The sequence below is a fragment of the Haliaeetus albicilla genome, chromosome 1 (assembly GCF_947461875.1).
Source record: "Haliaeetus albicilla chromosome 1, bHalAlb1.1, whole genome shotgun sequence".
NCBI classification, from domain to species: domain Eukaryota; kingdom Metazoa; phylum Chordata; class Aves; order Accipitriformes; family Accipitridae; genus Haliaeetus; species Haliaeetus albicilla.
Genome location: NC_091483.1, coordinates 31,995,356 through 32,008,718, shown reverse-complemented (window position 1 = coordinate 32,008,718; position 13,363 = coordinate 31,995,356). Strand labels below are relative to the sequence as shown.

The window sequence follows — 13,363 nt, the reverse complement described above, 5'->3', positions numbered from 1 at the left end:
ATATTTCCTCTGGGGCAAAGGGAGAGGTAGTTTCCTGGGTTTTTAAGTGCCAGAAAGTAAATCATGTCAGTCGGCTCAGCAAAATGAAATACACTAATTTCTGTATGAGCCAACCTGAAATGAAATGCTGTTGGTTTTTTTTAATATTCTAGATTAATGCAGAAAATTTCCTATATAATCTGTACTTCTTTGGAAAAAGTTAACTGAAAATGTATTTCTGTTTGAAATAACCCCAATAAAGATCTCTTGGTTAGTTCTATGTAAAACATTGAAGATATATTTAGTCCTTTGCTGAGTTCTTGTTTTTAGCACTACTTTGAATGTTGAGTAATATTAATACACCTCTGCTATTTTAGCCAGGGTAGGAAATTGAAAAACCGGCAACAGATCAAGTATAAAAAAAAGTCTGCAGATATGTTTTGGAAGACAGCTTAAAAGAGTTCTTAAGCAGGCAAGTCAAAGGGAAAAAGTACTTATACAATCAAATATGGCTGCAAAAATTAATCAATTTAAATAATTTCTAGCATGTTAATACATTTTTAGATGTGATAAACTTATAGTGATTCTATCCTCCATTTACACACAGGCTTTTAAAGCTAGGCTGGATGGGATTTTGCCACTGATGGACAAGAATGTGCCATTAGCGCTGGGATGTGAACTGCTGCAGCAGTCCATTTGCTAAGGTAGGATATCTATCATCTAGCTATGGTTTTTGAAGGGCAGACCATGTGGTGTGTAAGATGTCAATTCTTTTGTGAAAAGTCCCTCCCAAATAGTAGCACTATTTTAACAGCATAATGTAGCAGACGCTTTACTATGGGAGAAGCAAGTGCTATCTCCATAACTCATTGTCTCTTCACTTTTCACAGGTTAATCCAATTTCAACAGTTCTTTATAACCAGGTAGAATCATCACAGATCCATTATATTTAGCTAAGTCCTACTGCTCTGTATTCACATTTTGAGCTATGGGTAAGTGTAAAGCAATAGGTGAATGTATTACCATTTTATGAACATAAAGCCATTTTGTGCTAGACCTTACAAACAGAACAGCACTAGCTTTGTTAACAGACTTTCCCTGTTCTTCATCCTAAGCAAGAATCCTGAGGTTTTAAAGTGTTGTGCAAATCTGTTAGCTAATATATGCTAGCACGTTTTAAGAAATGTGGCTTTTACTACAGTAGTAACACTCTAAAGGTCTAACAAATTTTTTGTGTAGTTAACATTAAAAGTATATATAGAGATACTTTTTGTTCTGAAGCAAAATTAATTTCATTCTCAAAAAGGTACAAGATAAATCTATGCAGTAAACTCATAGTTGGAAACTATTGGTCTCTTTTGGGGAATCCTTTGCTTTCTGAAAAATGTGAAGGACGTGCACTAGCTAGCATGCTTGAATTCAGAAATTCTGCTTTTATACTTCTCTCCAAAATCTACCAAATATCCTTTTCTCCAAACCTGTGAAGGTTTAGCAGTGCCTCTTTTAACCTCTGTTAACCACCTGGAAAAAACATAGTTTTGGAAACTAAATCTAAACCCCAGGATAAGTTTGCTAGGTACCTAGTTCTCATATCTGGAAGCCAAAAGTTTTTTGGAAGACATTTTTGTACCAGGATTTGTAAAGATAAAATTATCAGTTTGCTGGCACCCTAGTTATTAAGTGTGCTGAGTTACCACTTTTAAACAAAAAATACTTCATAATAATTTACGTAAATTTTATAAACCAAAACCAGCTTCTATATTTTCAGTTTTGGCTGTAGTACATCTTTTAATGAGTCAACTATTAAACCAGGTCAGTGGCTGTAATTTTCCTGCCACAAAGGAGGAAAAAACCATGCCTTCATCAACTCCTCGTCTTTGACTCTAATTCTTCTTTTCAGTTCTGGCTAAGATGCATTTTGCCTGCAGACTTTTCATGAGATGTGTGACATCACTAGGAAATACCATGTCTAGAAGCAATCATATGATATCAACTCATGCTTACATTTCCTTTCCAGATGGGACCACTTCAGTTAGGTGGATGTAGAGCAGCGGTGGAATCAGCTGAAAGAGTTAAGAAATCCTGTGGAGAAAGCAGGAGGGTCTCTGGGTAACACAAAAGCAGTGGTGATCAGGAGGTGGGGAAATGCTTATTCCGGGAAGGGACTGTAGAAATCTTTATACATGCCAAATCTGTCAAGACCGATAATTAGTATTAGCAATAAGTTATGCGATTATCATCAGATCATAGTGAAATAGTGACAGCAAATTTAACAAGATGTTTATGTAGTTAATCCTTCGGTTGATGTATGGTTTATAAAGTGCTACAGTGATAATGAAAATGTCATGCTGTCAATGACGCCACTTAAATGAAATAAAGGCAAGTTGGTGCATGGGCAAAATTGAGGTTGTACAATTTTGCACAGTGCTGTACTATGCACTGTGCTGTGTTCCTGTGAGACCAAAACCGGATCAGGGAGGTCTGAAGTGAGAGGTGCTGAAAGAAACAAGAAGCAGGGAGAAGATACAGCCTCAGCTGCATCTCAGGCAATGTTGCCTGGAGGCAGCTGGGGCAGAGGTGCCTGTTGCACTGAAAAATCGGCTCTGAAAGACAGTGCCCAGGAGGAAGATGTGTCTGGGGGATGCTGTTTTGGCTCTGTGGGTGAACAAGGCCACAAGTCAGCTTTGGCAAGCGGGACAAGACAGTGGAGATGGCTTGCTTAATCACCAGCCTGGTTTCTCAGGCCAAGATATGCCTTGGAGAAATCCCTGGTCAAGCTAGAAGGACAGACCAAGGTTAGATTTGTTTTAAGTGTTGTCATGTCTGTGTTTTTCTTTTCTAGCTTTGTTTCATGCTTGTAATCCAAAATTTAAACCTTGACTCTGTTGAATAAACTTGGTGCTTTTCCTTTTATTTTTTTTCCTCCAGCATTTAAAGTCAAGTAGGTGACTCATGGGTTACTTTCCCAAGCCCCAGGGCATGTGTTTCCCATACCAGTTACTGTTAGGAAAGCTGCTTTGAGGCTCACTGGTATTATTTACACACAATGTGAAACAATTCCCAACAGGAGACCGGGCAGTCAGATGCTGGAAGAAGTTTTCCAGTTGTTGGGAGGCTGAAGCCTGCCTGGGCAAGGACTGTTGGGGGCTCCTACATCAGCCACTTGAGCAGCCCTTTCTGGCCATGCTTAGCTAGTACAAAGAGCCTCCCCACGCAGAGGGGAGGAACCTCAAGCTGCACCGAAGAGCAGATGGTAGAAACAGATTCCCAAGGGCCTGTATCACGTCCCGGCCCGAACAGGGACAACTACAGCTCACCTGGTTATCGCAATCTACTATGTTATAATTAACTGAGCAGCTACATCTATACTTCTAGCCTATTTCAGCCGCAAATCGCCATGTGTGCTCATGCATTAAAAAGGAGATCTGGATATGTGATGGACCAGGAGCAAAGGCGTGAGCAGCTCCTGTTGCTCAGCTGAGTCAGGAACTCACAAGGCTGTGGTAACGCTGTCAGGTGCTATTGTTTCTTTGTATCCTGACAGGCTTTCCATGGCCAGATGGTCCTTCGGGATCAGTAAGTCATAGACATCCAGCTGCCTGCGCAAGAATACCTTTCTTCACCATCCAATGTCACTGGGATCAGAAAGCCTGGAATATTCTGGTCAAATCTCCTTTTATCAAGTCTTGGTTTTGCTGTTAAAACTGTCAAATCATTTTGGATACAAACAGTTTGGTTGCACAAAACTACATCCTCAGCTATCTTCTCTGTGATCATTATGTGGTATTTGGCCAAGGGAAAAACTGGATCTTACAAACATATATGGGACTATTCCAAATCTCTGTATAGTTATCCACAGCTACAAAGGAGATGGAAAGCAGAGGTTTTTCTGCCGTTCCATTATAAGCCCTATATAAATAAGACCGTTTTGGCAAATTCATGTCTGACATGGCTGCTTTCTAAAGAGCAGCAGTAGAAGACATACAAAGATGTTCCGTCACATGTTTGAATAGTCTTCGTCTGTTTCTATGTTTGACCATATTCTCTCCAACCCCTTAGATTCTTCTCCAGTCTGCTGCTCATCTCTGTTTCTTTGTCATAGTCAGACAGAGGTTGCCTTGTGCTCTGCTTTTTTCCTTATGATTTCTTTGTGTAATGACTTTCACTTCTGTATCCAGTCTACCAGCCCAGCCAACTGGTAATTTATCTCCTCTTTTCACTTTTTCCTCCCCCTTTACCTACCTGGTAGCCTTTTTCTAGCTAGCTTTTCTAAGGCTTAGTCTGCCGGCCATTTTTTCTGGTACTTCAGTTCCTTCCAGTTACCTTTTATAGCCCTGACCATAGAGCCATGACCCTCTTCTGAAGGATTCAGCTCTCTGTGGTCTAAGACCTTGCTGTGATACAGCACAGCTGCAAAACCTTGGCTTGGACTTCTGAGAAAATTGCTTAATTGTGAGAAAGTACAGAGATGAGAGCCTTGCAAGATAAGAAAGGTAAAACTGCAGGCAGAGGCAAGATTAGAAGCTCAGGGGTTCAAGAAAAAAAACACAGTGATACGAAGAGGTATAAAACCGAAGGAGAAGACGGGGTGCTTGAAGTTGGTAGGTCAGCGACATCAAGGGTCAGCCTGCCCAAGTGGTGATGGAGGCTGGCCCTTCCCCACCTGCCCAGCAGATCTGGCAGCAAAGGGTCAGCAGACATCTAACAGAGAGGGGAAAGCATATTAATCCTTACTCTAGTAGCTCTTCAGTCCTAGCTAGCTGACTGTATTAGCCAGTATGTAACCGTTTTGTGCTTTGAAGTTGTGTGTGGGCTGCTTGCTGACTTTCTTTCTAAAAGTTGCCCGGAGAGGGAGGGCTACATGACACTTGCAGGTTTTTGTCTCACTTCTAAAACCTGCAAGGCAGTGCCACGAAACATCAGCTGTAGCAATTTTTTTCTTGTTGTTCCACTGCCAGTTTCTTGTAGCCTGATGTATTACTTTTCTTCTGCACTGCCAAGTTGCCCAAGCCCTTCTCTCTCAGGACGTTGGTTGTTACCGTGTGCTTTCTGTATGAAACCTGAGCTGAGCAGATCTCGCTGGTGACGGAACAAAGTACTGTTTTCCAGTCACTGAATGTAGATTTAGGGCAGCATACTAGATATCCCGAGGGATCCTGGGCTCTGTTGGCAGGCAGCAATGACTTAGGTTTATCTAACCTTTGTGTTGAAATTCAGAAGCCCAGAGTGAGTAATCACATTTTTGGTTCCTAGCACAGCACATTACTCTGCAATAACTTTTAATTCCTTTTGGCAGTTAACTATTAGCCTAAATTTCCACTTTTGCAAGCATCGCAATATCTGCTCATGGTCTGTTGCTTCCTGGAAAATTTGTCTCCTCCAAAATTGGTGGTAGATTCTCATTTTCTGTCAGGACCATTAGGTACTGCATCACCTGAAAGCCCCAGCAGGGGCTTGATGAGAACAGTTCTGTGTTGGGCAGACTTTTAAATTTGGAAATTAGGTGGAGGAAAAAGTGAGCAGAGTGAAGAAGTTAGAAAAAGAAAGGCCAATATTCTCAAAGGAAAGGCTAACAGTTAGTGATTTGTGCCCAGAAATAGCTCTCATCAACAACATGAAAATAGAATAAGGCTGTGTTTTTAATGAATGTGTGAAGAACAATGCTGTAGACCGACTTCTGTTCTCACTACCCTAACACAATATATAAGCCCAAATGAAGCTTGTGATATAACAGTAGAATTTGGTTCCATGATTTAAGGAAAGTGATTTGTTACTTGGGTCCCAATGGCTAAAGGAGAAACTGACAGGAGGCATAACAACTGAATTTGAACAGGTTTCACTGAAAAGCAGCTTAGTATTTCTCCTCTGTATCATACCGAAGCCAAATTTGCCATCATTTGACTTTACTAGATTGAGATGGAAGGACTGAATTTTTAATTTAATTTTTATTTTATTAATAACAAAACCCCATGGCAAATCTTGCCAGTTGAGCACAGGACTTCTTCCCTCCTTGGTTTATGAAGCTACACCATTGCTGTGATGTTGCATGAGGTGTCTTTGTTTCCTCGGCATCAGCTGTTGGTTTCTGACAGAGCTGCAACACTGAACTTAATGGTGTAGCTGGACAAATAGTACAACATGAAACATACCTGAGAGCTCACAAAGCTATGCTGTCTGCCTGACAGAATCTGCATTAGGCACTGGCTGCTTTGGTTCCTCTGAAGCAAATTTGGTTAATTCTTCTTGTATTCCAGTTATAAAACTGAATGGTTCTAGTCATTCCTTGAATGATCGCAATACACTGTTCTGACTGATGGAGTGGGCAAGAGAGAATTGGATGATCTAGCTGGATTTTTTCCATCTCTGAATTTTTGGTTTCTCACTGTTCTACTCCTTTCTTTTGATCTGGAAATTAGTTTGAATAGAAGTTGCATTTGAATATATCTTGCTAAGGTATCTAAACCTCAGAGACACGTGCCTTGCTGCCAGAGTGTGCCTCTGACAGAGAAACATTTAGTTCCTTTTCTTTGTATCATTAGGGGAAAAGATGGGGAGAATACTTGGGAGCATTGGGAGAAGCTTAAAAAGAGTAAAAGAACTGAAGAATTTATTTTATACTGTTTCCCTGTTATGCTATGCAGCTATATTTCTTGAATTTAACTGCAGCAAAGTGTACTTTACAGTCTAACATTCCATTATGTTTCTGAAAGAGCAAAAGATGTTTTCTTCTGTAGGCCAGCCTTCTCCTGAGCTGAACAGTCAGATGGAGAGTTCAAAATTGCAGTTGCCAGAAGAAATGATCAGTAAAGGCACGCTTAACTTCAGCAATGAATTATTCTCTATATTAGGAAATGTTTTTTTAATTGAAATGAATTTTTATCAAAGTGTGTATCTGCATAAACATGTATGCAGGCACTCCCAGCAGTTTAGGGTGTATAATCTGACCTGTTTATAGCTCTAATCCAAAATTTTCTGTAACATCTATGTGTAAAATTGTGGTTTAAAAAAGCCCACTCTATTTAAAATGTTTAAAAGAAATATGAAGCCTGTTTCAGATATACCTGAAATGGTCCTCAAAGTAGCCCTATGTAATTCACCACATCTCCTGACAAAAATCTCCTTTTAGCCTGTTGTTCTAATATCTTATTCCATCTGCTTCTCTCTCTGCTCTGCAGTTTTGAGCTTTGGGGAAGAGTATCTATCCCTGAAAGCACCTAGAGCTCATAGCTGCTTTTACATTCTGACTATCCCTTGTTCACTGCGTGTTTGGGGAAAAAAGTTTAGCTCATTTCAAAGCTTTCTTCATGAATTATTTCTAGAGGAAGCAAAGCTTCATCTCCTTCTCGGGCAACATGTACCTTTGTGGTTTGGTTTCTGTAAGAAATGCGGGAAAGAAGCTCTGGAAGTAGCTGTTCTTGCTTATGCCTGTTGCAAAGGGAAGGAGGACACCAGCTGGTCACAGAAGCCCAGACACCTGAGTCCTGTACCAACTTCCTTTGTGGTATTTATTCATCAGGTCTCTTCATTTCTATGCTCTGCTCTTAGGAAAGGGGTTTGATCTTAAATGTTTGATCTTAGTGAAGTGCTGGTTTTGCAGTAATAGCTATTTTGCTGAAGAAGGTAAGTGCACCCTGATGACTTCTGTACCAGATGGGATAGGGATTACAGAAACCCATGTGGCATCAGACCAAGAAAAGCCCAGAAATGGGCTGAGTCCATGACAGAGAAGAGATTATAGACCAGAGATTGTATGGTGAAGGGAAGAACAGGGTTTGGGTAGCCTTTTTTTTGTTGTTTCTTCTGGAAAAAATGTGAATTTAAATACCTCTTTCTAAGGTGTTTCTTCTAAATTGTGCTTCTTTTTTTCTGGAGCAGAATTGAAGTTCATGAAGATAAAAATCACAGAGGATATGGCCTGAAAGAAAGGTTAGATAATTTGAGTTTGTTTTTCTTTAATTTTAGCACCCGCATTTGAAAACCAGTCTCAGATTCACATGTCAAATTGTTATCCAGAAGGTATTACTGATGGCTTATTTTCAGAGCAGAGATGAAATTCAGGTTTCTTCTCGCATAATACTACATTTATCCTGAAGCATTTAATTCAGTTACTGCACTTTATTGCTTTTGTTTTCTGAGGTAAGAATCAACAGTGGGTTTTGTATTTGCCATTTCTTGGAGATATTTAGACAAGATTCTAAACAACATTTTAAAGGAGCTTGTAGTTTAAATTCCATTTTATTCTGGGTCAGCCTTTGTTTTAGGACAATATTGGGCCTAAAATAGATGAAGAAATTGTTATGTATTGGTCTTCGCATCACAGTACATCTTGAGAGCTTCTGAAATTTATTACTATCCCGTACCCTTAATTTTAATGGGAACTGGATTTTAGTTCCCCTGGTTTGAGAGTTGACTGGTAGGAATAGATCACAACAAAGGGGCCTGCAGAGCTGGAACTGGTGTCTGATGACTGAGGTGCTATCTCTCAGGGCAAAGCTCAAGAAGGTCACATCACACGTGCTTCCATTGCTGCACTCCGCAAAGTGCCATAGTCAGAACAGAGCAGACCATTACCTGCTAGCATACTGCCTACTGCACGCAGAGCCAATGTCACTGTATCACCACGGACTGTCAGAGCTGTGTTAGGTGCTGTGGTGGATCCCCTGGAGCCGACACTTAACAGGGCAGAGCATTTTCTGCTAAGTGTTTGGGGCTGGGAGGTCGGGGAGGTAGCACGGCAGTTGCCTAACATGTATTCCTTCTGGATTTTAACAGTTGTCCCTCTGGCTCTTCAAGGACGTGCCGGTCATAGTTACTTCACATCCAAGTATAATTTTCCCTCCTTTAGCATATAGAAACTGAGGACTTATAAGGGCTTCCTTGTTTCTGCATGTCTCTTTTTAAAACAGTGGTTGAATTAGGGAACCAATACCAAGTTTGGGTTTCTTTTTTTTTTTTTACCTTATTACCAAGAGCCCTTGTAAGCGTTGATAGGACTCTGATGCATTCAGCTTCCGGGATGAAAGTCTCCAGGCCAGCTTTTTACGCAAAAGGATTTTGTTTTAAGCATTTAAAGTGTGAAAATGTTTCCATTTATAGAAATAAGTCACCTTTGACCAGAAATGGAAAACTTCAGTATAGAAGATAACAGTACAACAAAAAAATGTCTGTGTGGCTGTCACCGCCATGACTTTGACAGCAAAAGTTGTGACTTTTCGGGTTTTTCCATAAGTTGTTGGAGAAAACTTTGTGATTGAATGAGGCTAGAGGAAAACTTGTGAGTTAGTAAAAAATCAGAATGTCTTTCCTGTGGAAAATTCTGGTATCACAAAATGTGTTTTTCAGGTAAAATGAGTGTTAAAAGTAAAAAATACTGTATTTGTTGACTAAAATTTTTGTCAAACAATGATAATTTGGGGTTGGTTTACAGGACTGGTGGCACAGCAAAGCTGTTGATCTGAGGACCCTGTTCCAGGAAAGGTCCATTTCCATCCCAGCTCAAACAGTCTTTCTAGAGGGTACATAACGGTGCTAGAAGCAGCAACTAAGAGCCAGGATTCCTGTCCCCCAGGTGAGTGTCTCTCCAGAGGACTATGAAGTTGAATTCCTCTTCCCTTGCCTTCTGGCCCTTTGACACTTGCATTTCTTCCTCTGCTGTTGTCTGTCTCCAACAGAGATAACACTCTTTGGCTGTGGCTTGGTGCTGAGGCCCCTCTCCTGGGAGGCAGGAGCTTCAAAGGCCATGAAGACTGTAAGACATGGCTAAAAATCCTCTGCTATACCTGAGAAAATGAATGTTTTCACTGAAGGAACAAGATTGGGAGTGGATCTTGGCTGGGTTGTTCTTTCCACAGAAAGGACTGTAGGAAAGGGTGAACCTGAGATGAAAAATCACGTCTGAGTCCTGGTAACTTACTCCTGCTGGTGGAATAAGGGGATAGGAGGGATATCAACCCCTATGGGGTAAGGGGAAGGAGGCTGGGAGAAGGAGAGAGGAATTATGCTGAAGCCCCTGTTCCAGCAGAGGCCACTGCCTTGGGTACCTCTAGCTTCTCCCTCTCAGAGTCACAGCAAGCAAGGGTTTCTGTAGGCTTGGCATAGTCGAAGTAGAAAGAAATGACAAATGCATAATTAAATTCTACCATTGGCATTAACATATGCCCTCTGTTAGTGGGGGAGGAGAAGAAAAGAGTCAAACTTTTATAGCGTTACACTTTTGCTAGTGAGATGACCTGTAGATAAGATGTATCCTGGATAAGCAGTGCCATGTCTTCTTTTTTGTCCCTTGTGAGCAAACTGTGAGACATGCATTCTAGTCCTGTGATTGAGTCTAACCCATGCCTTGATGTTAACTGGCTTCATTCATATCCAAATCTTAGATCATGCTTTAGATGTTCAGAAATTGAAAAATTGTTGGGTTTCCATGGTGACTAACCCTACCTGAGAAGCAGTTGACTAGGCAATTTCTTGAGAGCTTTTCCAAGCCCTTAAGTTTCTACAGTTCTCTCATTCACAAGACAAGCTGGCCTGGCCCATGTTAACTCTGTTTTCCTCTGCAATTAAAATGTTTCAGCTGCCATGTGAAATATGTGAGACTTTTCAGAGATGTCAGAAGCTCAGTAGGATGACACTGAGTGTTTGCACTGCAGTTTATAACAATCCCGAGATTAATTCCCAGATCGACCCTGTAGCTATTTTAAACCAGTGGAAGATATGGACTGCTAAATTAATCCATTTTGCTCATTGGCATATGATTCTGTTTCCACTTTTTATTTCACTCTTCTTTATTCTACAGCTCAAAACACATTTCCAAACATTCCTCTGTGCCATCCCAAATTGAACGTGTGACTGTAGATTATCCATCAATCTTTGACAGCCTGGAAAGGGCTTTGGATGCTATTTCTTTTCCTTTTAAAGCTAGTCTATACCAGTTCAGTGGCTGTGTATTTCTCTTTCATTACACTCTCTTCTTTCTGCCAGTTTTTTGTTGGGGTTTTTTTTGTGGGGTTTTTTTGTGTTTGTTTTTTTTTTTAAATAATCACGCTTGTCCTATTTTGTACTCTTCAGTGATCATAGCATGGGTGGCCACAAGTATGGCCATAATTCCTTAAAAGGACTGAGATCTCTGACATGACTGTAAGAGAGGGGGAGTGTGAAACTCTCTCCCATCCCACTGAATCTGTAGCCTGGAGGAGGTTTTTGATGCAACTCTGCTTCCTCTGCCATTCTAGATAGTAGTCCTTAATGTACACTGAATTTAACCTGCTTTGCTACCCTGTATTGCTAGTGTTCACAGATTTCGGAGGAGCTGGTCAGGCAGGCTGTTGTCAGACCCATGTGCCCCAGGAAGCAGCACATGTGAATTGTCTGTTGGATGTGAAACACCTTTGAACCTCGCTGTGTTGCCAGAAAGAATGTTTTTTTCTGGAGTGCCTGTGTTCAGCCTGCAGTGAAAGAAAGATGACCTTCGTGAAGGCTCAGATCAAAATTGACTGTTGCAGTGTCCAGCGCCTCTTGATTGACCACTGGGTCTGTCTTTGTGCCTGGATGTTTACAGTCAATCTCTGCTCTCTCCCTGTCCGATGAATATAACGCTCTAGCGTTGCAAGGAGGGGGCCTATGGGCTGTGAAAGCACCTTGCATGGAGGCGAATGCCCCAAGGAGCTGGCTTGTGAGAATGCCTGCCCTGGGCATGGCGGGTCTGCAAGATCTGTGATAAAGTCTTTATTACCAGTGGTAACTGGAGAAATACTAGCAGACTTTTCCCAACAACTGCTCAATGCAGGATTCAGCACCAGTTCCAGCTGTTGACAATTATACTCTCCCTGTAGCTTTGCTTAGATGCGGTGTTTGTCACAACAGATCTAACCTGTTAAACAGATACTGCTTTTTGCTCCCGCAGGGATGCCTTTAGTGACAGATAAAATTATTTCAGTGTAAGGTAGATAATGTCCTTCAATTTGTTAAATTTGCCAATTGCTTTGGGAGCCTCTGGGATGGAAAGCGTCATAGAAATTTAAAGTGCTATTACTCATCCTAAATGACTCTGCTCCATTTTCTAAAAAAAAAAAAAAAAACAACCCAAAAAGATGTATACTTCTTTCCTGCATTTTGTTCAATGTTTGGTTGGTTTCTCTGAGTCTCCACATGGAACTACTACCATTAGTTCCTTAGCCTAGAATCTCAACTACCCTCAGAAAGAACATTTTTCTGACCTTTGTTAGGCAGTTATTTACCTTACCTACTTCCCTAGTTACTTTAGCAATCTGTTTTCTGTGGCTAATTTTAAGGCACTGATTTTCAGTGCATTTTACTCAAATACATCATGAGTTTAAGCATGCAAATGCAGTTCCTAATGCTCAGTGAGTCCAAATACTTTGTCTGGTTGTACTCACTTGATTGATTTACTGTATTTTCCCATGTCCCAGGATTAATTACAAACAGCTGAAAAAGAAAGGCCTGACAAAGAACTAATCTTTGTGTGAGTGCAGGGAAAAGAGCTGTGTGAGTCAGCAGTCCAGTGAGCCCCTAGCTGGAGGCTTAGTTGCACCTAAACGCTGTCATTCATGGAGCCAACTCAAACTATCAATCAAAACCCTGTCAGTCTAAACAAGTCTGAAGCTTGAAAAAGTTTGCTTTAGTTGGCATTTAACTTCCCCTTGGCATCCAATTCTTAGCTTTAGAGTATCTTACACAAAATAGGGTTCATTTTGAGTCTAGCTCTGTGAGGTATTGTGTGTAGTGGCCTGACCTCAGAGAAGTTTCAGCTCCAACTTGCAGATGTACGAGTGAACAACATAAGCAAAGCAAGCAGTTCCTAAGAAAGGACATCTGAACAGTTTGTCAGGTCTCTCATTGTTTCAGAGAGCACCATTTCCACATTTCTGTAAGTAAAGAAAAAAAGTGGGTGTTAGAGGGCTGATAATTTCTCATGCGGCCTCTGTTGTCTTAAAAAAATGTTTAAAATACATTAGTGATAAAATATGCTATCAGCCAACAAATTATGAATCTACAGGTTCTGAAACTGCAAAGATAGTTATAGTACTTCTGAAATCATGTATAAATTTTCCCCTGAAAGCCAATGTTTATGGAAAAAGTTGTAATGTAAGCAAAAACTTTATGCCTCACGTTACATCTAGAACATCAACATAATATTTTTAAAGGTGACAAAGGTAACCTAATGGATCACATCATTTAGGTAATAGAGAGATGCAATGGACAAAGAAAATAATAACTATGTAACTGTTATGATGTCTAAAGTATGTGTCATTTGGTGGATTTGAGCTTGGAGCATATAAAGCAATGGAAAAAACTGTAGTTTGCTTCCAAACCTATCTGCAACCGACAGATCACAGAGATCAAGTCAACAGGTGGACCTGAAAAATAA

The 13,363-nt window shown here is 40.6% G+C and overlaps 1 protein-coding gene across 1 annotated transcript in view; it reads left to right on the top strand.

The window, feature by feature from the left end:
- Nucleotides 1-9,406: 9,406 nt before the first annotated feature.
- Nucleotides 9,407-13,363, top strand: part of LOC104314520 (melanopsin) — a 46,881-nt gene continuing 42,924 nt past the window's right edge. The window contains exon 1 of the mRNA XM_069784409.1: nt 9,407-9,547. The gene's annotated coding sequence lies outside the window, so the exon portion shown is untranslated. The remainder of the gene's footprint in view (nt 9,548-13,363) is intronic.